General features: G+C 39.6%; 1 protein-coding gene across 10 annotated transcripts in view; it reads right to left on the bottom strand.

Moving 5' to 3' along the window:
- MSRA (methionine sulfoxide reductase A) overlaps positions 1 to 23,316 on the bottom strand; it is a 455,631-nt gene that overhangs the window by 284,921 nt on the left and 147,394 nt on the right. For 4 of the 10 annotated variants that reach the window (XM_042983565.1, XM_042983559.1, XM_042983560.1 and 1 more), the window contains one exon: positions 19,679 to 19,774. The exons of 5 other annotated variants lie outside the window; for them this stretch is intronic. The gene's annotated coding sequence lies outside the window, so the exon portion shown is untranslated. Of the gene's footprint in view, positions 1 to 19,514; positions 19,623 to 19,678; positions 19,775 to 23,316 lie in introns of those variants that run through there. One more of the 10 variants, XM_042983564.1, reaches the window with a different exon arrangement.

The following is a 23,316-nucleotide window of genomic DNA, read 5'->3' as shown; positions in this document are numbered from 1 at the left end:
TCTGTTTCTTTGTGGCTCTTTTGCCGGGTCACAAATTCCTGGGGTTCTCAAGGTACAAGTCAGGCTGGAATTAAGCAGGGTTCGTATTTGGCCCCCAAGTCCTAGCTTTGGACCAGCTTCTCCTGTCTCCAGTAAAGGGGCCCTGGATCACATTGACCGAGCATTCAGGGCCCTAGGTCCTGCCAAGCTGCCTTCCATAGCATTTTAAGGATGATCTGACAAGTGTGACTGTTGGTTTTTAAAGAAAGAGGAGTTGGAGTCCTGAGGGTGTGCCTGTCACCAGGTCACTGAAATATAGGACAGGTGCACTAGAAAAAGAGAGGTAATGATGCTTCTAGTCACCTATGCCCAGAGGCACTGTGGTTCTGTATTGTTCCTATACACTGTGGTCCTTTACACTTGCTATAATTTTTAGCTATGGTGTTTTAAGGTGAAAGTCAAGCCAGAGTGGGTTTTGGCCCCAACAATGTACTCTGTATGTGAGGAGAGAAAGACTGGGAAGTGAGGTGGCAGTGGGAATGCTACTGAGACACTGCTCAGCCTGAGGGCCAGCCTCTGCTCTCCATGCATCCTGTGGCCAAAGAAGTCTGTGTCTTTCATATCAACGGGTGAGGTGCACTACTAGAGGCAGATGGAATCTGTGGCTAGGAGAGGCTAGCAAGGAGCCCCCAGTAAAGGCAATGGTGGGAATGAGACAAAAGTCCTCAACTGACATGGGCAACGAGAGGTGAACTTTCCTCTCGTTGCTCTAGGAGGAGGGGAAGCCAGCCCTCAATGTCTTCCTCACATGGTGACCAACAACTATGTATGAATGGGAGCTGTTCTAAAAACAAAAGATAAGCTGCACAAAAAGCAGAAGAAAATCAGGTGGAACAGTTTATGATTGTAGCTCTAAGGAAAAAATTCATATATCACTCAGGATTTTATCCTCATGCCCTGACTGCTGTCCTTCCTTCAGTTAAATCCAACACAACTCCCTTCTCCTTTCACTCCACATGCTGCAAACCTAAGCTGCATGTCTTAGCCAGGAAAGGAGCTGACACCCCAGGTCAAGCAGCTCTTGCACCTCCCAGTGTACCTCTGCTGAAGGTTGAACTTCACAATGTCAGAGCACAACAGGGCAGCACAAGGCAGGGTCTAAACCCCAGCCCATGCAATAACACATTTTGAAGCATCAGCTAATACTTATGGCTGGGGTCTTTGGCTCGTATCCACAGGCAATTACATCTTGAGTGTTTAGTATGTGCAGGAAACCTGGTGTTGTGGGAACAAAGATAAATTTCATAGATCCCACACTAAGGATCTCCATTTAACCAACAAACTTGTTGAGAGAGCCCTAAGGGGAGATTTCCAGTCGAAAGAATGAGGCATTGAGGATAGGGCTGTGTTTTAAGAAGAGTAAGTCCTTATGCAAGCATGGGAAATTTTTATTTTTCACGAAGTGCCTGCTGTATTTTCTGAGGTCTGCTCAGTGCACAAGACCACAAGTGTGACTACAAACCTGGAACAGACACACCAAATGCACGCACCCTCAGACACGAGCCCTTTTCTGTTCCATAGAAAAACTGGCCTACAATGATCCTACTGTGTTCCTGTGTCCCCTGGGGCCACAAGAGTGTCCTGGAGAGTGAAGGAAAGTGAACACAGAGGTACCTGCAACTAGAGTTCAGGAGGCAAGCCAGAGGCCCCAGAAACCAGCATCAGAAAGATTTTTGCACATGTCCCAAGCAGGCTACCACAATTCTGTAAAAGACAGCCATCTCACTGCCTTAGAGAAAGTGGAGAATGACAGAACACGCATCACACATAAAAAATTCTAAATATATAAACAACAAGTAAATACATGAATAGATGCTCAACCACACAAGATACTATTTTTAATTCATGAAAGTAGTGACCCTTACAAAGCAATGCTAGGTACCAGTGAAGGTGTAGGGAGATGGGCCTTCTCACGCACTACTCACTGAAGTGAGAATTCGACACACTACAAAATACAATCTATTTGGAAAGCAATCTGGCAATACGTGCCAAGAGCGTCAAAAGCATTTAGATCCCCAACCTAGTAATTCTAAGTGTAGGTACCTACCTTAGGAAATCAGAACTGAGACAAAGGTTTCCAAACATGCTGACAACAGAACTGCTTATAATAATGAGAAATTGTAAAGCAACCTAAGTGGCCCAACAAAAGGGAGATAATGAAGTAAATTATCAGACACAGTTCTAAGGTAGAATACTGCATACTAATTTTAAAAGTATGATCATAAATAGGTTTTGTTCATGGCATCAGAAGAGTAATAAGGTAAAGTTAAGTGGGAAAAAAAGCAAGATACAAAAAAGGATCTTACTCAATTAAGAATAAAGGCACAGAAAAATGATCAGAAGGAAACAGAATACAAAGGTAAAAGTGGCTACCTCTATATGCTGAGTTATGGCTGATTTTTCTTCCGTCTTTACGCTTCCAAATTTTTCTTGAGAAAATACTTCTTTGACAATCAGTAAACCATAAAAAGTAGAAAAAAACTAAAAGGGAAACTTGATAAAGAAGAAATCGAGATCCTATCAGGTATACTTTCAAGTTATAACAATCTAAACGTTTTCTCTGAGTGGAAACAGCAAGAGAAAGCATAAAATCTTCTTAAATGAAAATAGCCAATGAGCAGATTATTTCCTGATTAATCACATAAGGCCTCATCAAAGGGCCCTTTTCACTGCAGTTTTAAATACCTCAAACTCTCTGTCTTGCTCCTGAAGACACTGCCCCCTAAGTGATTATCGCTGGAGCTGTCCTGGGGCTACCAGACTAATTCAAGTCAGCTGTATCTCAGGCCTGTTAGATCCTCTCTGATGACGGCCATCTCAGACGTTGTCCCTCACTTGGGTAGGGCTCATGAGCTACTGAAATCATAGGTAGGCATGCGAGAAAAGGTGAATGAAGGTTGACAGAGGAACGGGGGGCAGGGCGGGTATATCCACCCCAGTAGGTCAAGGCACAGGGATCTACATCCTGCCCCATTAACATCACAGTTCAGAAGACAACTACTGAACACCAGTCATGTGCCAGGCACTGGGTTTACCGTCGGTGTCACAAAAATTGTAAGACAAGGGGTGCCTGGCTGGCTCAGTAAAGCATGTGACTCTTGATCTCAGGGTTGTGAGCTCGAGCCCCACGTTGGGCATGGAGCCTACTTAAAGATTTTTTAAAAAATCTTTAACAAAAATAGTAAGACAATGCCTGCCTTCTCCTTATCCTTCACTGACCACCAACCAGCCCCCTTCTTAGGGCTGCTGATCAGGTTTACCTAGACAAGGCTTCTGTGTTAGCAGCACTGCCTACAGCTCTTAATGCATCCACCCTGTTATCAGACTACATGAGTTCCCACACTACATTATCCCCAAAAAGCATTCCATTATCGTTCATTTCATTTTTAGAAGAATTCCATTTTTACCTTTGTAATGGTGTTATTAGTTACCACATTTAGGAACCATGTCTAACTTAGGCATCTGTGATATGTATATAATATTAACTGATGGAAAATTTCCACCTGACTTTTATAAAAATTTCCCCGCCCCCTCTTAAGCCATGTAATTCCTAATGACTACCAAAATTAGATAATTTTGAGAACTTAAATTCCATTTAAAATAAAGTTATTTTAAGGATTAAAATCTATATGTCATCCTGATGAATGTGACATCTCTGTGAATAGGACAGTTGAAAACAGTTGTACTAAAAAATGGGACTGTACACCAAAATGATCTTATTTTATTCTAAAGTACATGCTTCTTACTGATCCTAAAACATGTTTGGATTTATAAGATGGGTGTTAAACATAATTATAAAGGATCACATAGAAATCGTACTTTTTAGTATTGTTTTAAAAACTTTGCCCTTCAAAGACCTGTAGGGGACCCTGGCTTCCCTGGCTGCTATTGCTTTGGTCCCTTACTCATAGATGAAGCAAAATTATTTACAAGTTCCCCAGCATTTGTCAATGTCAATTCTGCCACATTAAAATAATCAATGTTGTTCAGAGTATCCAAGTCCTGTGAATGTAATTCTGGCAAGAGACCACAGAGATGTTTTCTCAACCCATCATCAGAGTGCCAGGATCACTTTGGGGCCCAACTGTATGCTTCTGATACTCTTAAGTCGGCTTTTACAAATGGTTGTGTACACCACATGGAAATGCAGCAGCCACAGCATGCAGCAGACCTTCTTTCTTCTTCCTTGTGAATGTGTCAGCAGCCTTCAGCAGGAAGCACATTGCCCCTCAATGGCACATAGGCCGCCTGAAGGTTGCAAGAGGCACAGTCAGCTGTCAGTCAGCCAATGGGCAGGAACAGTCCAGTACCTCCCCCTTCCCTCCACCCCCACCCCCTCTGACAGTGATAAATGATCAGGCCCTCTGCTCAGCTGAGCCTGACGGGCCCAGACCTCCCCTTGCAATCTGTTCCAGACCAACACCAACCTTTCCCCCCAGCAACCCCCATCAGCACTACAAAGGGGCCTGCTACAGGGTTAAGGTCAGATCTGTTTGCTTTCTTATTGCTGTTCTTTCAGGAAAAGGAATTATGACTTTATTTCTAAATGGAAGCTCCTAATCAAAAATGGAATATGTTGTTGTAAACTTTACAGGAAACTTGTCTCAACTCTCTCCTTACATTAAAAATGAAGGAGATACAGCTAAATATGGAACTTTAAGAAGAAAGAGGAATAGTCATAGATATAAACATAAATGTCAACTTAACTTCCATTCAAATCAATAAGCTTTCCACTTATTAAATTATTATCTGTTGGTGGGGGTAAGGAGAAGGAGACAAAAGATTCTAAGGGGAATAAAATATTGAGAAAGAGACCGAACATTGACACTGAATATTAACAAGATTCATCAGAGATTAGCTTCTATAGTACATTTAGCTCATGTACAAAGTCATTTCAGGATTGTCTATAAAAAGATTGGCACCAACTTTTGCATAAAATCATCTCTGCCATGGAATAATATGCACCCATTATAAAGAATAAGACAGCTCTACAGGTAAGGACATGGACCTATAAGACACACCATTCATTGGGGGGGGGGGGGGAATAAATCAACAAGTAGGGTAACGTGTATAATGCGCTACAGTTTATTTTTGTTTCCAACATTCTGTCTTTACTTTCTGAACTTTGGTCCATGTGATGTAATACATTTTCAAAAATAGAAATAGAAAAGTATTTTAAATGTCCCCAGTCTTTGCTACTCAGTGATTAGCCCTGCAACCCAAGAACCTCTTCCCAGGGCAGAGGTGCCATGCTGAGACACACGGTGGCCAGTGGCAGGCTAGCAGCCCCTGGGCTTGGATCAGCATGACACTTACATTTTATCTAGACCCAGGACAAATGTCAAAGACAATCTCACCTGAATCTCAGCAGAACTGTTTGCACCAGCTTTAAAATTCTCAGTAGTTTACAGCATCCCAAAAGGCCTCAAGATAGAGACACCACTCCATTTCCTCCCTAAAATTGATCAGCATTCTCCAAAGCAATATGTTAAATGTCCTCTTTTTAAGAGGGAAAGGATTTTAAGAGGATCAATCATTTCAAAGTTTGGATGAAATTTAAACATTATTTACTTAAAAATAAAATACAAGGTGTTTCCAGATTTATCTTTTCTTTTTTTTTTTTAGAGGAAAGAGAAGAGAGAGGGAGAGAAAGGGAAGGAGAGACTGAGGGAAGGAGGGAGGGAGGGAGGGAGGGAGGGAGGGAGACCAACACAACAGCCAGTATTTTGCCTTTCTGGAATTTGGTACATATTTTAATCATTTCTATGTTCTTCCTGCTTCTCATCCTGTTTCTCCTTCCCTTGTAATTTTCCTTCACAATAGAAGATAAGGGTATTTTAAAATCTATTTTAGATTTACTGAATAGAGATTATGCTCACCATTCCTAATTTTAAACGTGGTTGAAACATTTTACATTGTCCTCAAAAAAGGGAAATGAAGTTTTTACTATGAAGCCTTCAACTGATTTTCAATAAGTCAGTGAATTTTTTTTAATCCAGCTCTTATTAGATAAACAGTACATGAAACTCATCTACTATGAAAATTTCACTGAAGGATCTGTCATTGGGAAAGAGCAGGCCTGGTCACATGGCTGATTAAGGGAAACTGAATAACCCAGTACATATTCACATTAAGAAACATGGTAGACACAATCTTCAGCTATGGTTCTACAAATGACACAGAAAGGCATTTTATGACTTCTTTTTAATACTTGTCTCCCATTAAAGAGTGATGCAAAACAGAACATCTTAACTTAGGGGAGTTAAGTGGAAATAAGAGTGGCTCTTAAAACATGCCTTTGGTCATCTGACTTAATAAAGGGATAGAGATTTAGAGCTGGCAGTGCAGAGCCCTATTTAGTTATCTGCCTTGAATATATGCTCAAGCAGCCCCTTGGATATTCAAGTGATGGGTTGATTCCTAGATGAATTCTCTAATGATTGACTGCAGTACTGCTGAATCCAACAAGAGCCATGTCTGAAAATGTCAAGTATGTGGGAGGCCAAAGCAAGCAGAGGTCTGAATGGTGGAAGGCCATCAGCTTCTCTATATATATGGGCTAAAGGAAGTGTAAGGCCAAAACTGTTTCCCATGTACTAAATCAATCTGTTTTTGGAAATACCTGATTGAGACTCCAGAATCCTGTAAAAGGAGATGGCTATGGCCTGGCATAACTCAAGTGTAAAGGGACTTCAGTGCAGGCCCTGCAGGAAATCTGTATTAGATATGTCTTGATAGGTCTGCCAGGCTCTTAATGCTAAGAGTAAATTATAGTAATCTCTATTTTCTGTCACTTTATCTCCCCAAAAGGCTGATAGTTCAAAATGTAAACTACTTTGGGAAAGGTAGCTGAGAGGACGCAGTGAAACACAGGCAAGTCTCCAACTTAAAAATGAGTCACATTTCAAAAGATGTTTATAAGATGGACATTCAAAACACACACAAAAGATGTGAATGTGAAAAACACATTCAAAAGATGTGTTTATAAGATGGACATCTGGGATATAGAATCCATTTTCTTATGAACACGCTGCTATAAATGGTGGTAAGCTAGCCCACAAGGGCCTACTCAACTTATAATGAGCCGTAAGTAGAACTCTTTCCTAGGATTCTAACCACCCATTTATGGGATACTGCCTCCATGTGAAAATATACTCTACATTCTACCCCACAAACATCAAGAACACACCCTTTTATACTGGCCAAGTTGGTTACAGGCCACAAGCAGAGAAAAGAAAACATTTTCCTACTTTCCCAAGCTGCCCAACTGCTATCTCAACCACAGAAAAAAAATCTCCACTTTATTCATCACTATGGAAAGGAAGTTTCCTCCCAAGGAGAAGAGGATATAAGCCCCTTGTTGCACAAGAATCACTTTCAAATGCAAAATACATCCTAAATGCAGTGGTCTTATTTCAGATAACAGTGTAAAGCTGGGTAGTTCTGACTCAAGGTCTCCCACAGGCTGGAATCAAAGTGTTGGCTGGGGCTGCACTCTCACCCAAAAGCTCAACCAGGCCAGGACTATTCTCAAGCTCATTTGTATGCAGGCCTCAGTGAGCTTGAGAGCAGATCCCCCACCCTGGTTGGGCCTTCAGAAGATGCAGCAGAGCTGACATCTTGATCACAACCTTATGAGAGACCCTTATCCAGGGGTATCCAGATAAACCATACCCATATTCCTGACCCAAAGAAACTGTGAGATAATACACGATTGTTCTTTTATGCTGCTATGCTTGGGGACAATTGATTATATAGCCATAGATAACTAATACACTAATATGTTCTAATAAAGGAAAAATAACATAAATTGTAGCAACTAACAACTAATGACATAAACCAGGAAATCAAACCATCTTTCATAGAGCTGTTTTCTACACACAGCAAAGATATTTCCAGTAGCTGATTTCCAAGTCAACTCTTGGCATGTGATCCATTTCTAAGTTGGAGACGATTTCTATGTAATTTATTTTCTCCACAAACTTTATTCCCTAGTGTTCTGGGATTGCTAAAACAGGCATTCTTGAACTACTAAAGCCTAGGAATAGTGTATAAAGTATCGGAGTAAGGCTCTTAGCACTTCTGAAATAACTCTGGCAATTTTTATTCATTTGCATTATCCAGAGAACTGCTAGTTGCTTTTCCTGCTGTTTTGTTTGGAGAAGTTATATCTCTGCCTCATAGGGCTTACAAACACAATGAAGAAAAATGTTTTTCCAAAATTCCCAGGAAAGCTAAATTTAAATTCATGCCAAAGGCCCTAACTGCAATGGAGAAAGTGTTCTGTATTTTGATGCAGTTTTGTTTGGTTGGTTGAGTCTGGGTGCTTTTTTCTCTGACTGCATGGAAGTAAGAAGATGGCTGGATCATTTCTATTCACCATGGCACCTATAAGAAATACAGGTTTTCCTCTTTTCTATGAGAATAAAAATCAACTCTAAAAATCAAAATTGTTGCTGATATTAAACTAGGATTTTTATTAGCCTGGATACTTCATCCATAATAGCTTAAGGTCATAGTACTTCTATTCTAAACAGAAAAATAGTAAGATACTATTGTATCCTGTGCTTACTGTACTTCAAGAAATTCTTTAAACATCTCTGCCAACAACCACAAAACACTGGAAGAGTCAAGCTGAAACTGATCATTTCAGTGGTGCAGGAGACCATGTCCCTGGCTCATTGTTTGCCAAATTTCAGTTCTTACAGAAATATCATTCATCACATTCTGGTCTTCCCTTCCCTCATTTTAGTTAATACCCAGGTTAAAACACATGGGCAGTAGTGTGAGTGAGAGGAGATGAAAAAGTACCAGTTAAATATATAGCAATGTCTCCTACAAAATCCACAGGTCACAAAAGTCTCAACTCAGAAAGTTCCTATGCAGAAGTCTGTGTCCAATCAGGAGATAGAAACCACACAGTAGGTTGAGCAGGAAAAGTCTACCATAAGGAATATTAACTATGATTAAAAAGCAAGTATACAATCTAAGGTAATTCTCTATGGTACTCTATGGCTGGGGTTACCCAAGGAATGACAAACTTGAAATGCTCAAACCTCACTGGAGAAGTTGCAGTTAAACCAATGGATAGCAGAGAAGTTCACTGGTTGGGCCAGACCAGAGATGATCTGGAGATGCTAAGCAAGCAACAGGCCACTTTCCAGAATGCAGGCAATCAGAAACCAATGGTGTGTGTGCAGTGAAGGTCCAGGCAGCCCAGGAGGCCTTTAGAGTGCCATGGACAGCACAGGAGCCCTGGTTTCCTTATCAAGAGAGATGCAGAAAAGTTATCACCTGGCAAAGGCTGTAAAGTCACACAAGGACTAAAGCTCTGGGCCAGTGGCTGGGACAGGCTCCACCAGAGGTCCTCACATTCCCCCAGTCAACACTGGCCCACACCAGAAATGGCAGGAAAGCCTCTTCCTCTCACAAAGTCTCCCCAGGTACCCTCTACTGAGAAAGCTTAACACCATGTTCACATTAAAAGAAAAATGCTGAGCACCTGAGGGGTTCAGTTGGTTTAAGTGTCTGACTTTGGCTCACGTCATGATCTTATGGTTCATGAGTTCAAGCCCTGCTTCGGGCTCCATACTGACAGCTCGGAGCCTGGAGCCTGCTTCAGATTCTGTATCTATATCTCTCTCTCTCTCTCTCTCTCTCTCTCTCTCTCTCTCTCTCTCTCTTTCTCTCTCTCAAAAATAAATAAACATTAAAAAAATTAAAGAAAAATACGAAAGAAATTCCTGTTCATCACAGAACATATTCAGAATGATGTATTGAGAGCTGAGAGGCAATAAATTAATAATATACCATACAAGACACAAATTACAAAAACTGACAATAGAAATGGAAAAATCTGAACAGAAAACCTGAAGTAGAACACTCTGGACTCATTCACTGGGAAATTCTACATACATTTTAGAAAGAGATAATACCAAATTTCCACAAATTCCTTCAAAAATAAAGGAGGGAATTTTTCCCAGCTCATTTATGAGACCAGCATTATGATGATAACAAAACCAGACAAAGACACAAGAAAACTATAGGCAAATCCCCCTTATGAAAACAAAAATCCTTTAATAAGTATTAAATGCAGGAATATATTTTAAAAGTATAGAAATGATGGCCAAGTGGGGTTACCAATGGAATTCAAAATTGTTTCAATATTCAAAAAATGCAATCAATGTAATTTACCATACTAAAAGGCTAAAAAAGAAGAAAATACATGATCAGCTCAACAGCTGCTAAAAAAGCATTTGATAGAATTCAGCACCTATTCATGAATTTTTTTAATTCTCAGTAGACTAGAAAGAGTTTGATAATGAAAATCTACCAAAATCCTACAGCTAATATATAAAAAGGAAAGATAAAAACTATCTTTATATGTAAACAACATCATTGTGAATATAAAAAATCCTAAGGAATTTATCAAGAAATTACTTGTGTTAATAAGTAAGTTTATCAACATCACAGACTACTAGGTCAATATACAAAAATACACTATATTTCTAAATAGTTGCAACAAATAAATGGAAACTGAAAAAATATTTAAGTAGTATTATTTGTAATAGCATCAAATAACATGAAATACTTAGGGAGATTTTTTAAAAATATGTATAAAACCCATAGCCTGAAAACACTGCTGAGAGAATTTTAAAATACCTAAATAAATGGAGAGATATACCATGTCCATGGATTGGAAGACTTGGTATCCTTAAGATGTCAATTCTCCCCAAATAAATCTAGAGTTTAATATAATGCAAATAAAAACTCCAGGAAGTGGATTCTAAAATGTAAATAGAAAATCAAAAGACTTAAAATAGCCAAACAAGATCTGTATACCAAGAACTTCAAGACATTGATGAAAGAAATTTAAAAAGACACAAATAAATGAAAAGATATTCCATGCTCATGGAGTAGAAAAATTAATATTGTTAAATGTCTATATAATCCAAGGAAATCTAAAGATTCAATGCAATCTTAGTCAAAATTCCAAAGGCATTTTTCATAGAAGTAGAATAAATAATCCTAAAATTTGTATGGAACCACAAAAGACCCCAAATAGCCAAAGCCATCTTGAGAAAGAACAAAGCTAAAAGCATCACACTTCCTGATTTCAAACTATATTATAAACATACAGCAATCAAAACAGCAAGGTATGGGCATAAAAAAGATGCAAAAATCAATGGAACAGAATAGAGAGCCTAGAAATAAACCCACACATAGATGGTGAAATAATTTAAAATAAAGGAGTCTTTAATGAGTAAAGGATAGTCTCTTCAATAAACAGTGCTAGAAAAACTGGAGACCCCCACGCAAGAGAATAAAGCTGGACCCCTACCTACCTATACCAAATGCAAAAATTAACTAAAGATAGATTAAAGACTTGAATGTAAGACCTCAGAGCATAAAACTCCTAGAACACATAGGTGGTAAGCTACCGGACATCGATTTTTGAGTTGAATTTTTGGATCTGAGTCCAAAAGCAAAGGCAACAAAAGCAAAAATAAATAAGTGGGACTACATCAAACTAACAAGCTTCCATACAGCAAAAAAAAACCATCAACAAAATGAAAAGCAATGGGAGAAAATATCTGCAAATCATATATACCTGACAAGAGGTTAATATCCAAAATATATAAAGAACTCATAAAACTCAATAGCAAAAAACAATCTTATTTAAAAATAGGCAGAGGACCTGAACAGACATTTTTCCAAAAAAGACATGCATACTGCTAACAGGTCATGAAAAGTTGCTCAATATCACTAATCATCAGGAAAATGCAATCAAAACCACAATGAACAAGAAACAACAAGTGAAGAGGAAGTGGAGAAAAAGAAACCCTCGTACACTATTGGTGGGAATACTGCAATAGTAGTTGAATAGTGGGAGCAAACTGATGCAGCCACTCTGGAAAATAGTGTGGAGGTTCCTCAAAAAATTAAACATAGAACTGCCCTACAATCCCGTAATCGCACTGCTGGGTATTTACCCAAAAAATTATACAAAAACACTAACTTGAAAGGAGATATGCACCCCTATGTTTCTGGAAGCATTATTTATAGTAGCCAAATTATGGGAGCAGCCCAAGTGTCCATCAATTGACAATAGATACATACATACTACAGAATATTATTCAGCCATAAAAAAGAATCAAATCTTGCCATTTGCAATGACATAGATGGAGCTACAGAGTATAATACTACGCAAAATAAGTCACTCAGAGAAAGACAAATACCATATGATTTCACTCATATATGAAATTTAAGAAACAAAACAAATGAAAAAGGGGGGGAAAAAAAGACAGACAAACCCAGAAACAGACTCTTATCTACAGAGAATGAACTAATGGTTACCACAGGGGAGATGGGGGGCGGGGAGGATGGGGATTAAGGAGTACACTTAAAATGATTAGAACTAGTAATATACAGAATTGTTGAATCACTGTACACCTGAAACTAAGATAACACTGTATGTTACCCATACTGGAATTGAAATTAATAAAAAGTTAAAAAGAAAACCACTATGAGATACTACTTTACACATGTTAGAATGACTGTCATCAAAAAGACAAGAGATAACAAGTGTTGATAGGATGTGGAGAAAGAAGAAATCTTGTGCATTGTTGACAGGAATATAAATTGGTACAGCCTTGTGGAAAACAGTACAGAGGTTCTTCAAAATATTAAAAATACTTTAATTTAAATTTTTTTTAAATATGAATATGACATAATCTAACAATCCACTTCCTGGGGACATATCCAAAAGAAGTGAAAGTACTATGTTGAATAGATATCTGCACCCCCATATTCACTGCAGTATCATTTACAATAGATAAGATGTGGAAATAATTTGTCCATTGGTGGATAAACAGATAAAGAAGATAGAGTATATATATAAATTGGAATATTTTTCAGCCATACATAAAAAAGAAGGAAAGTCTGCCATTTGTGATATGGATGGACCTTGAAGGCATTATGCTAAGTGAAATAAGTCAGACAGAGAAAGACAAATACTGTATGATCTGATATGTGGAACCCCCCACCCCCCCAAAAAAAAACCAACTCATATAAAAACAGAGAACAGATTGATGGTTGCCAGAGACAAGGGGTAAGGAGTTGGGAAATGGGTGAAGGTGGTCAAAAGGTATTAGCTTCCAGTTATAAGATAAGTAACTTCTGGGGATATAATATATAGCATGGTGTCTACAGTTTACAACATTGTATTATATATTTGAAAGTTGCTAAGAGAGTAAATCTTAAAAGTTCTCATTACAAGAAAAAAAAGTGTAACTACGTAAAGTCATAGACGCTAACTAAACTTATTGTGGTAATCACTTCCTAATATATACATATATCAAATCATTATGTTGTACACCTTAAACTAGTTCAGTGTTATAAGTCAATTACATTTCAACAAAATTGGAAAAAGTAAATAAAATAACCAAAACAATTTTGAAATCCAAGTTGGAAGACTTCCACTGCCTAATTTTAAGACTTATTCTAAGTTATAGTAATCAAGACAATGTGGTGTTGGCATAAGGAGAGTCCTATAAATAAGTGGAACAGAATGGAGAGTGTAGAATTGCATTTTGACAAAGGTCCTGAGGTAATTCAATCAGAAAAGGATAGACTTTTCAACAAATGGTGCTGGAACAATTTGATATCTATATGAGACAAAATAAACTTGAACCCTTACCTCATACCTTATACAACATTTAGCTTGAAATGGGTTGTAGACGTAAATGTAGGAGTGCTCAAAACCTGGATATGGTTCCCCATTTTTATCTCCTTTGTTTGAAATACACCACTGTGGAAGTCAATTGGAAAGTAAACACTTTCCCAAAATCTACCTCTGCTTTCATTGCTCATTTCACATGCTAAGAAAGCTTTCTGAACAATCCTTATGAGGGGCAAGTGATTATTAAAGTGGGACTCAAGGGAGTTTCTCTGTAGTGATGGAATATTCTATATCCTGACTATGGTGATAGCTACACAAATCTAAATGCATGATAAAATTTCTTAGAACTAAACACCCAAAATAGTACATGCAATAACATGAAATCCAAATAAGGTCTATGTTTGAGTTAATAACATTATACCAATGTCAGTTTCCTGGTTATGACAATGTACTATGATTATGTAAGATGTTATCATTGTGGAAAGCAAGCTGAAGGGCACATCAGAACTCTGTACTATTTTTGCAACTTCCCATGAGTCTTAAACTATTCTAAAGTATTTTTTAATCTTATGAGAAATACTAGACACATCAATATTCCCTAATTATCTGAAAGGAAAATTAGGAATACTCAAGGCTTGCAAAGCAAATTGAAAAGATTGTCCTTCCCAGAACATAATTTTCAAAGTTCCAGGGTACTAACCACTCATTTACATTAAATTCCAAGTGTCTGAAGTTCACTTGGGTAATCATTTCGAGTGTTTGAATAATGATAGTGCTACTTCTTTAGTACAACAGGACTACTTAGAATGGTCTCTGAACAGAAATTGAGAGTATAAGCTCCATGCTGACAGGCAACATGATTTATACCTAACACACTTGAAGAACCTCATCTCATTAGAAATCTTAATTTAAAAATAATAGTAAGCGATGACTACGTGCTATGAATAGTATAATCAAAACATTTTAGGAACAAATACAGAGGAAGAAGTTGTGTCCTGTTATTATAATGGATAATCCACCTAATTTTTTATTTCTCAAATTACCACGTCCTCATTTGTACAGAAATCTAAACAGATGTTCCATTGGGCTGTAAATGGCCTTTTGGTCTTTTGGAGGGGTGCACATGTAAGTCAAGACACCTACCTATTATCCTGGGTGCAACATTGCATGTATACGTCCTAACACACAACACAGGGCAGGGGAGGGTACTACTGAGAGTTGAGTTCCTCAGTAAGTCTCTATTTCCTTCTCTATGCTTCTTTCCAAATTCCACAAATAGGCTTAACATTTTACGAAAGCTCTTTTTGTAGGATGTACCCAAGAGTTGATAAAAAACAAACCCTTCAAGACACCCAGAGATCACTGGCCAGACTTCAGAAAATGCATGGTCACTGTGGGTCACGTGGAGACCAAATGTAGAGAGGGCTCAACTGTGTGGTCTTCACGGCCAAAAGCAGATAGCCGTGGCTAACCGTACCCTTTGCTCAAGCTCTCACGTAAAAGTATTCCAAAGCACTCCTCAGCAGTATAATGGCAGTTGCCTGTGTCTTTTTAAAATCTAGTTGAGATGAAAAAATATAGCTCAAGTTGAAATTCAATGTAAGTCCCTATTGAAAGAAACACTTCATGAAATTGTTCAGAAACAAAAGCAATCCCTCTGCCAGCACTAAATGGCATGAATTTACAAGATCAACAATCGGAATGGCTGATGACAGCTCACACAAAAAGATCTAAGCGTGGTATTTTTACAAAACCAAAGCAAGACCTTTTTCTCTAGACAGAGCTCAAAGATAAATGACATATAGGATTTAAATCTAACATTTTCACTGAAAAGACAATAGGAGCACAGCAGGACTGACCTTATTTTACACAGAGGCAGCTATCCCCCTGGTGTCACCTCGCCCACCCCGCTGCCATCATGGCAACAGTTGCCCCAAATCCCTTTAGGAGGTGACAAAGCCTTTCACCTACAGTAAAAGGCTTAAATTGTCAATGCTTCCAAGAGAACCAACACAGCGACAATTTTACCAGAAGTGAATGATTACTACCCAGTTAGCTCTAGAACAGGGGTTGGCGTACTACAGCCCGCTAGCCAAAGCCTGCCGCTTCTTTTTGTATGTATGGCACTTGAGCTAAAAGTGATTTCTATATATACATTTTTTTAATCATAGAAAAAAATCAGAACGAGAAAAATATTTCATGACATCTACAAATTATATGAAATTCAAATTTCAGTGTCACTAAATAAAGTTTTATTGGAACACTGCCACACTCATTCATTTATTTATTGTCTGTGGCTGCTTTCACTCTACCACAGCAGGGCTGCTTAGTTGTGACAGACACCGTATGGCTTGCAGGGCCTATAATATTTACCATCTGCACCTTTATAGGAAAATTTTCCAACCCCTGTCCCAGAACAAAGCTCCAAGAGGCAGAGTATAAGGGGATAAGAATGTGCGGTCATGGGGAAGCCTCCTCTTCAGTAAGGAGACAGATATATGACAGGAGAAGGGCTACATGATGAAACATCTGGGCACAGAAGTCAAATGTGGCTTAACCCTGCCACAGCATAAGGGCCACTACAGGATGCCTTACGAGGGAAGGGAGCACCAGTAAGATACTGGTGCAGTATAATGTGGAAAGAGCTAAGGCTGGAGGGCTCCACATCCTACCACCAGGACTGTGCCTTTGAGCAAGTCACATACCCTCTCTGAGCCTCAAATTCCTCATCTGGGAAAAAAAAAAAGAATAGAAGTATCTATCTGAGAGGGCTGCTGTGTGAATTGTGAGGGGTCACCCACACAACAGTACCTGATCCACATGTTAGCGCTGAGCCTTGAAAGAACATAGGTTCCCACGGGTAGAAAATGGGAAGGAAGGAAGACATCTGACATGGAGAGAACACAGGACTCAAAGGTCCAGAGGATCAAGTGTTTGGTTAGGTGGCCACCACTGAGGATTCAGTGAAACATGTCAAAGTAGCTGAAGCAGAAAAGGCAGAGGCCAGATCTTGAAGATCATAAAGTACCAAAGTACAACTCTCTCCTCCACTTTCCCTTTGGTTACTCATGTCCCTTCTCTGTTCATAGCCCTCTTCCCAATGACTCCCAAAGATACTGCTGAGTCTTCCTTGGCTCATCACAGGCACCAAGGGTTAATCTGTGCCCACAGCTCCATTCACTCCCCCAGTGGCATCTTTAGAGCATCTATTCTGAGGCAGAAACAGGCTTTTCTGTTTTATGCCCACCTACTCGTCATCAGATCATTTGACCTATTTGCCCCCCACACTTAGGTGAAATCTTTGGGGGAAACCCTAGATCCACAGCTGGTAGCATCTTCCAGCTGCTGAGTGAGAACTAAATGAGGTTCCTGGGACTTTGAGTAATTTATAATGAGTTCTAATGACTGCCAGGCCCCAATCATGATGCATATTGATGAACTGTCCCTTGCAGCCAGCTGTCCCTCAATCACCAATTGTCCACAGGGGGATTCCTATTCACTAAGGGCACAGACAATCTCCAGAGATGAGAGAGAAGCAGGGGTTGTGCAAAAGAGAACGGCAGCCCTTTGGCCTTCAGATAGAGGATTTCATGGTAAATGTTGGGAATGTTTACAAAAAGCAGAAGGCACAAGGAAAGAACAGTTAAGATCCAGGTCTCAGCCCTGCAATAAAAATCATAAGGCTACATATGCAAACTATTTATTCTCATGTTTTATTCAAAATCATTTGCTGCCTTTCCCTTCGTTCACCCTTGCTCTCTCTTCTTTCATAGGCTGGTTAATAAAATCTGGCTATTTCTGTTCAATTTGAGTGTTGGATTTGGAGAGGGAAGACTGAGGTAGGAAACTTGACTACATACATCTGTGTGTACTTTGACTCCTAACTTTTTGTTACTAACTTTCCTGAGTCTAGATCTCTTCATCCATCAGATTTGGTCCATGCCTGCTCCACCAGCCCACCAAGGTATTTAAGTGGAGCAGGTGAAAATATATGGGAAGATGGGCGGAGTAAGTTTAAAGCATCAGACAAATCTAAGGGATAAATGTGTCTTCATCTTTAAAGATTTCTTGCCAGTTTCTAAAACAGCTGATCAAGGAAGTATTTAAAAATGCGCTCTCTCTCTCTCTCTCTCTTACTCTCTCTCTCACTCTCTCTCTCTCTCTCTCTCTCTCTCTCACACACACACACACACACACACACACACAGACACACACACAAACACACTGTAAACCAGAAGAGAATCCAATGTTAAACTAAGCCATTTAATTCCGGGGTGAAAGGTTTTCACTGAATATAACGTGCTAGACAAGCCTTCTACATCTAGAAGAAGTATAGTTATTAACATGCACTGTTCCCAGGAACAGGGAACTGATTCTTTCTACTTCAGTGGGAAGAGGTTTGGTGTCTATAAATCTCCAAGGAAGAAGGGGAGACCTTAGAGGTTAGGAATTATTTCAGAGTCTGACAGTGTCGGAGAGCAGTGAGGATACTAAAATGGCACCAACACCACCACCACCACCACCATCAACAACACACAACAATAACACTACCAGTTCTGACAGTGCCAGCCTCAGCTTTGCCTCCTCTACTGCCACACCTTCTGCCCATTTAGCAGAAAGGACACAGCCTCTACATCCGGGCCTAGGCTTCCACTGAAGAATAAAAAAAAAAAAAAAGAAAGAAACTCTGGGGACAAATATTCTTGCCATGGATTGGCCTGCCTCCTACTCTGTGCTCATCAGTGTGGGATCTGAATTTCTATATTTTAAACCACTTCTTCCTTGACTTGCACTGCTTCAAACTTTTGGTCTGCTGTTGACTGAGGCTTCAGTAGACTCCTGCTGCTCTGCTTCTTCACTCTAGGATCTTTGACCAATAGATCCCAGGAGGCATCACAGCCATATTCTAAACCTCCCACTTCCTGACCCATTATTCACATTTGGCCCTATAATTACCAGGTGACATGCTGCAGGTCTGTCTTGTGTTAGTCCTCACACAGTTCCAGTCCTTAGCATAAATAATCTATCTCTATCACGTCCTACATCCTGGTGTGACAACAGTCTAAAACAACAGGCCAGGACAAAAAGGACCGTAGTACCAACTCTAGAGAACCAAGCAGGTCTCAAGAGCTAAGAGTAAATGTACAGTTAAGATTTAAGATAAACTATAGTATTGAGAATTTTGAACATGGTGATCTATAGCATTGGAAAAGATTATAAAGGAAAGGTCAGAAATAAGTGAGATGGCTAATTGGATCATGGAGTGTGGTTGTTTCAAAGACATGCTGTAAACTATATTACATGATTTAAAGACGTGTTAATGTAAAGGGAAGAAATAGGATAGAAAACACATGATTTAAGTTGGATGAAGTTAGGCAGAGCCTTTATACCTTGGATCCCACACAAAGCCCAAGGTGGGCCATTTAAATACTGTTCACATCCAGGCCTGAGATCACCACACAGTAGCAATGTATTTAAAAATGTACAGAAGAAGAAAACTACTTGAAACTGCTACTGCAGACCTAAAAACCACAATCTGCCAGCCTGTGGCAGGCTAAATATAATCATCTTATAGTCCACTGGATTGAAACTCAGAAGTCCCAGCTCTACGTCAGAGGAGCAATGCCCCTGAGTAAATCATATCACCTCTTTGAGTTTTAGGTTCCTCATCTATAAAAAATGAGAAGGGTCAAGGGTGATCACTGAGGTCTTTTCTGCTCTAATAGTCTATGAGTGAATCTGTGATACACAGCTGTGGCAGGCAGTCTCCAGGATGGTCCCCAAATATCCTCACCTCTTGTTCTTTATGGCTTTGTGGAATCCCTTCTTCTTGAGTACCTTACTTCTAACTAATAAAAAATGGACAGGACACTGTGGGAAAGAACCAAGGGCAGCCTCTAGGCAAAAAGTGAGTCCCTCAGCCCAACAACTGTTGAGGAACTAAATCCTACCAACTACCACGTAAGTGAACTTGGCGGCAGATCCTTCCTCAGATGGGTCTTCAGAAAAAACCTCAATCTAGGCCAACACCTTGAGTGAGTCCTGTGAGAGATCCTAAAGCAAAAGACAAAGCAAAGCTGTGTCTCTAGATTCCTAACCCACAGAAACTCTGATAATAAATGTGTGTTGCTTTAAGCCACTCAAGTTTGGGAACCATTTATTACAAAACAATAGGTAACTAATACACACAGCTTTGTTTGCACCCATGGCTTTGACAGGCTGCACCTCTGCCTCTCACTTAAGATATTCTTATAGCATCCTATGAATGGATAAAGATGTGGTATATATATACAATGGAGTATTACTCGGCAATCAAAAAGAATGAAATCTTGCCATTTGCAACTACGTGGATAGAACTGGAGGGTATTATGCTAAGTGAAATTAGTCAGTCAGAGAAAGACAAAAATCATATGACTTCACTCATAAGAGGACTTTAAGACACAAAACAAATGAACATAAGGGAAGGGAAACAAAAATAATATAAAAACAGGGAGGGGGACAAAATATAACAGACTCATAAATATGGAGAACAAACTGAGGGTTACTGGAGGGGTTGTGGGAGGAGGGATGGGCTAAATGGGTAAGGGGCATTAGGGAACCTACTCCTGAAATCATTGTTTCACTATATGCTAACTAATTTGGATGTAAATTTATAAAAATACAAAATAAAATTAAAAAAAAAGATCTTCTTATAGCATCCTATAAATCAAATGAAGGATCACCTGGATTTGCGGTCAAGAATCAGGAAACCTGACTTAGCTTCTGCAGCTTGATAAATAAACCAGGCAAGTCATGGAAGCCCCTCAATCACCTCCCTATCCACTCCCCAGCTGCAAAAACTTTTGGGGTAGGGTTAAGAAAATAGCTCTAAAGCTGTAGGCGAGGTCATGTGCCAAGATAATTCTATCTCTTCTCCCCAACCAACTTTATATTTCACCTACATATCCATAGTTTAAGGAGAAGAGAAAATATATTCTCAATCTCTCCCCAGCCACCCCTTTATCCAAAATGTACACCAGTCACATTGTCAGGCCAAGGCACAGGAAGCATGGAGGAAAGGCAATTCACATGCAGGTTAGAAGTAAGGCCTCCAGGGCACTAATGCTCTTGTCAGACTACCTCTACCTGACATCAAGAAGTCCCAGTGGCTTAACTTTCAAAATATATCTGAAGTATGACCATCTCTCAGCAGTTCCATCACTACTCAACTAATTCATCCAATTTTCTTCTCTAGTAAAACACCTACCCATTCCACTACTACCCTCCCCGTGGACACCCTCCATGCTAGTCTACCCTCTACTAAGCAACTGAAGAAGTTATGGACTGAATGTTTGTGTCCTGTTCCCTTCTTCCTCTCTTTCTCCCATGATGGCATTTGGAGGTAGGACCTTTGGGAGTTAATTAAGTTTAGATGAGGTCATAAGGGTAGAACCCCCATGATGGGATTAGTGTTCTGTTTTGTTTTGTTTGTTTGTTTATTTTATTTTATTTTATTTTATTTTATTTTATTTTATTTTGAGAGAAAGCATGCAGGCCCGAGAGGGCAGAGAGACTCCCAAGCAGGCTCTGCACTATCAGATAGCCTGGAGCCTGATTCAGGGCTTGAACCCACCAACCATGAGATCGGCACCTGAGCTGAAATCAAGAGTCAGATGCTTAACCGACTGAGCCACCCAGGTGCCCCGGGATTAGTGTTCTTAGAAGAGTCCAGAGCTGGCTCTCTGTCTTCCACATGAAGACAAAATGGGAAGGCAGCCATCTATAAGCCAGGAAAAGATTCCCATCAGGAACCAAATCTGCCAGCACCTGATCTTGAACTTCCCAGACTCCAGAACTGTGAAAAATAAATGTCTATTATTTAGGCCGCCCAGTCTATGGTATTTTGTTATAAAATCCGAAACTAAGACAGCAATTGTCTTAAATGTAAATACAATCTTGATATCACTTATAAGTGGAATCCAAAAGAGTTGAACTTGTAAAAACAGAAGGTAGAATAGTGGTTACCAGAGGCTGGGGGGGGGGGCGCGGGGGAGAAGGAAATTGGGGAGATGTCGTTTAAGGGTACAGACTTGCAACCAGTCCATAAATAACTCCTGGAGATCTAATGCACAGTATAGAAGTTATAGTTAACAATATGGTACTATAAACTTCAAAGCTGCTAAGACACTAGTTTCTAATTGTTCTCACCACAAAAAAAAATGATGATTATGTGATATGATAGAAGTGTTAGCTAACAAACTACTGTGGTGATGATAAATGTATCAAATCAATGGCTGTACACTTTAAACTCCTACAATACTATATGTCAATTATATCTCAGCTTAAAGAAAAAAGTAAATACAATCATATCTTCCCCAGTTTCAGTTTCTGGAGGCTGTCCATCACATTCAGGATATATTCCAAAGTCTTGGCCTGGGCCTAAAGGCCCCCCTGGAATCTGTCCATGACCAGTTTTGGCCTCATCTCATCTCCCATTACCTACTCTTCCACAGCCACATTGCACTCTGTCTTTTGAACATGTCAAGACTGTTGCCCCCACAAGGTCTTTCCAGGAATATTCTTCTTGCAGATATCTATTTTACTCACTATCTCATCCTGTTCAGGTTTCTACTCAAACACAACCTCTACAGAGAGGCCTTTCCCGGCCAGCCGTTCTACAACAGCAACCCCTCTGCTCCCTACTCATACCCACCCTGCTTTAGTTTACTTATAACATTTAGCACTATATGAAATCATATATTTGTTCACTGGTTATGTTCTGTTCCCTCCTCCATTTGAATGCAAGTTTATTGTGAGTGTAGATACTATTCATCTTGTTCTCACTTATCACCAATGCTAAGGCAGTGCCTACTGTTTAATAAATATTTACTGGATTGACTGTGGGTTTGATAGGGAAGTCTAGAGAAAAACTGGAAGGGAAAGATAGTAAGATAGACATCATGGACGAGAGGTCAAGTTCAGGAAGCCAGCTAAAGTGAAGGGATATGGTAGGTTCAAAATTACAGCAATATTTGGAGGTAGTAAAGAAGCAAGCAGAGCATATTAGCACAGCTCTTGATCCAGTGCCTTCTGATAACATATGATTTCCTGTCCATTTCTTCAATGCAGTCAACTGAAGAAAGCTACAAAACAATTTCAAACAGTGTCTGATACTAAACAAATAAATACTATACAACTTGGGGGCTCACACTTCTGCATATAAAAATCTTTCCTGGGGAGGAGGGTCCAGGGTACTCAGCTGGCATGTCCCGGTGTGAGGCTCACTTCAATCCACAAAGTCAGCATCACCTCCATTTCACATAGGAGTAAACTAGCTCAACTGGGATTTAGAACCAAGACTTAAACCCAGGTATGTCTAACTCCAAAGACAGCATCGCTAACTAATGTGCCCCATCAGCTGAGTAGTGTATTCAGGCTTGGACTGGAAACCAGGAATGTCAACACAGAAGAAAGCAAGACAAGACCATGCCAGAACCAGGCAGAAAGCATCCACTCAACAAAACTATATGTGCCATTTAAAAATGAAACCAATGCAAGACAAAAACCTTCTTTGTTTCAGGACTGAAATGTCCAGATGCAGTGTGCATTATAATTAT

Source organism: Panthera tigris, chromosome B1, assembly GCF_018350195.1.
Source record: "Panthera tigris isolate Pti1 chromosome B1, P.tigris_Pti1_mat1.1, whole genome shotgun sequence".
NCBI lineage: Eukaryota > Metazoa > Chordata > Mammalia > Carnivora > Felidae > Panthera > Panthera tigris.
The sequence above is the reverse complement of the archived record's forward strand: the minus strand, read 5'-3'. Positions and strand labels throughout refer to the sequence as shown.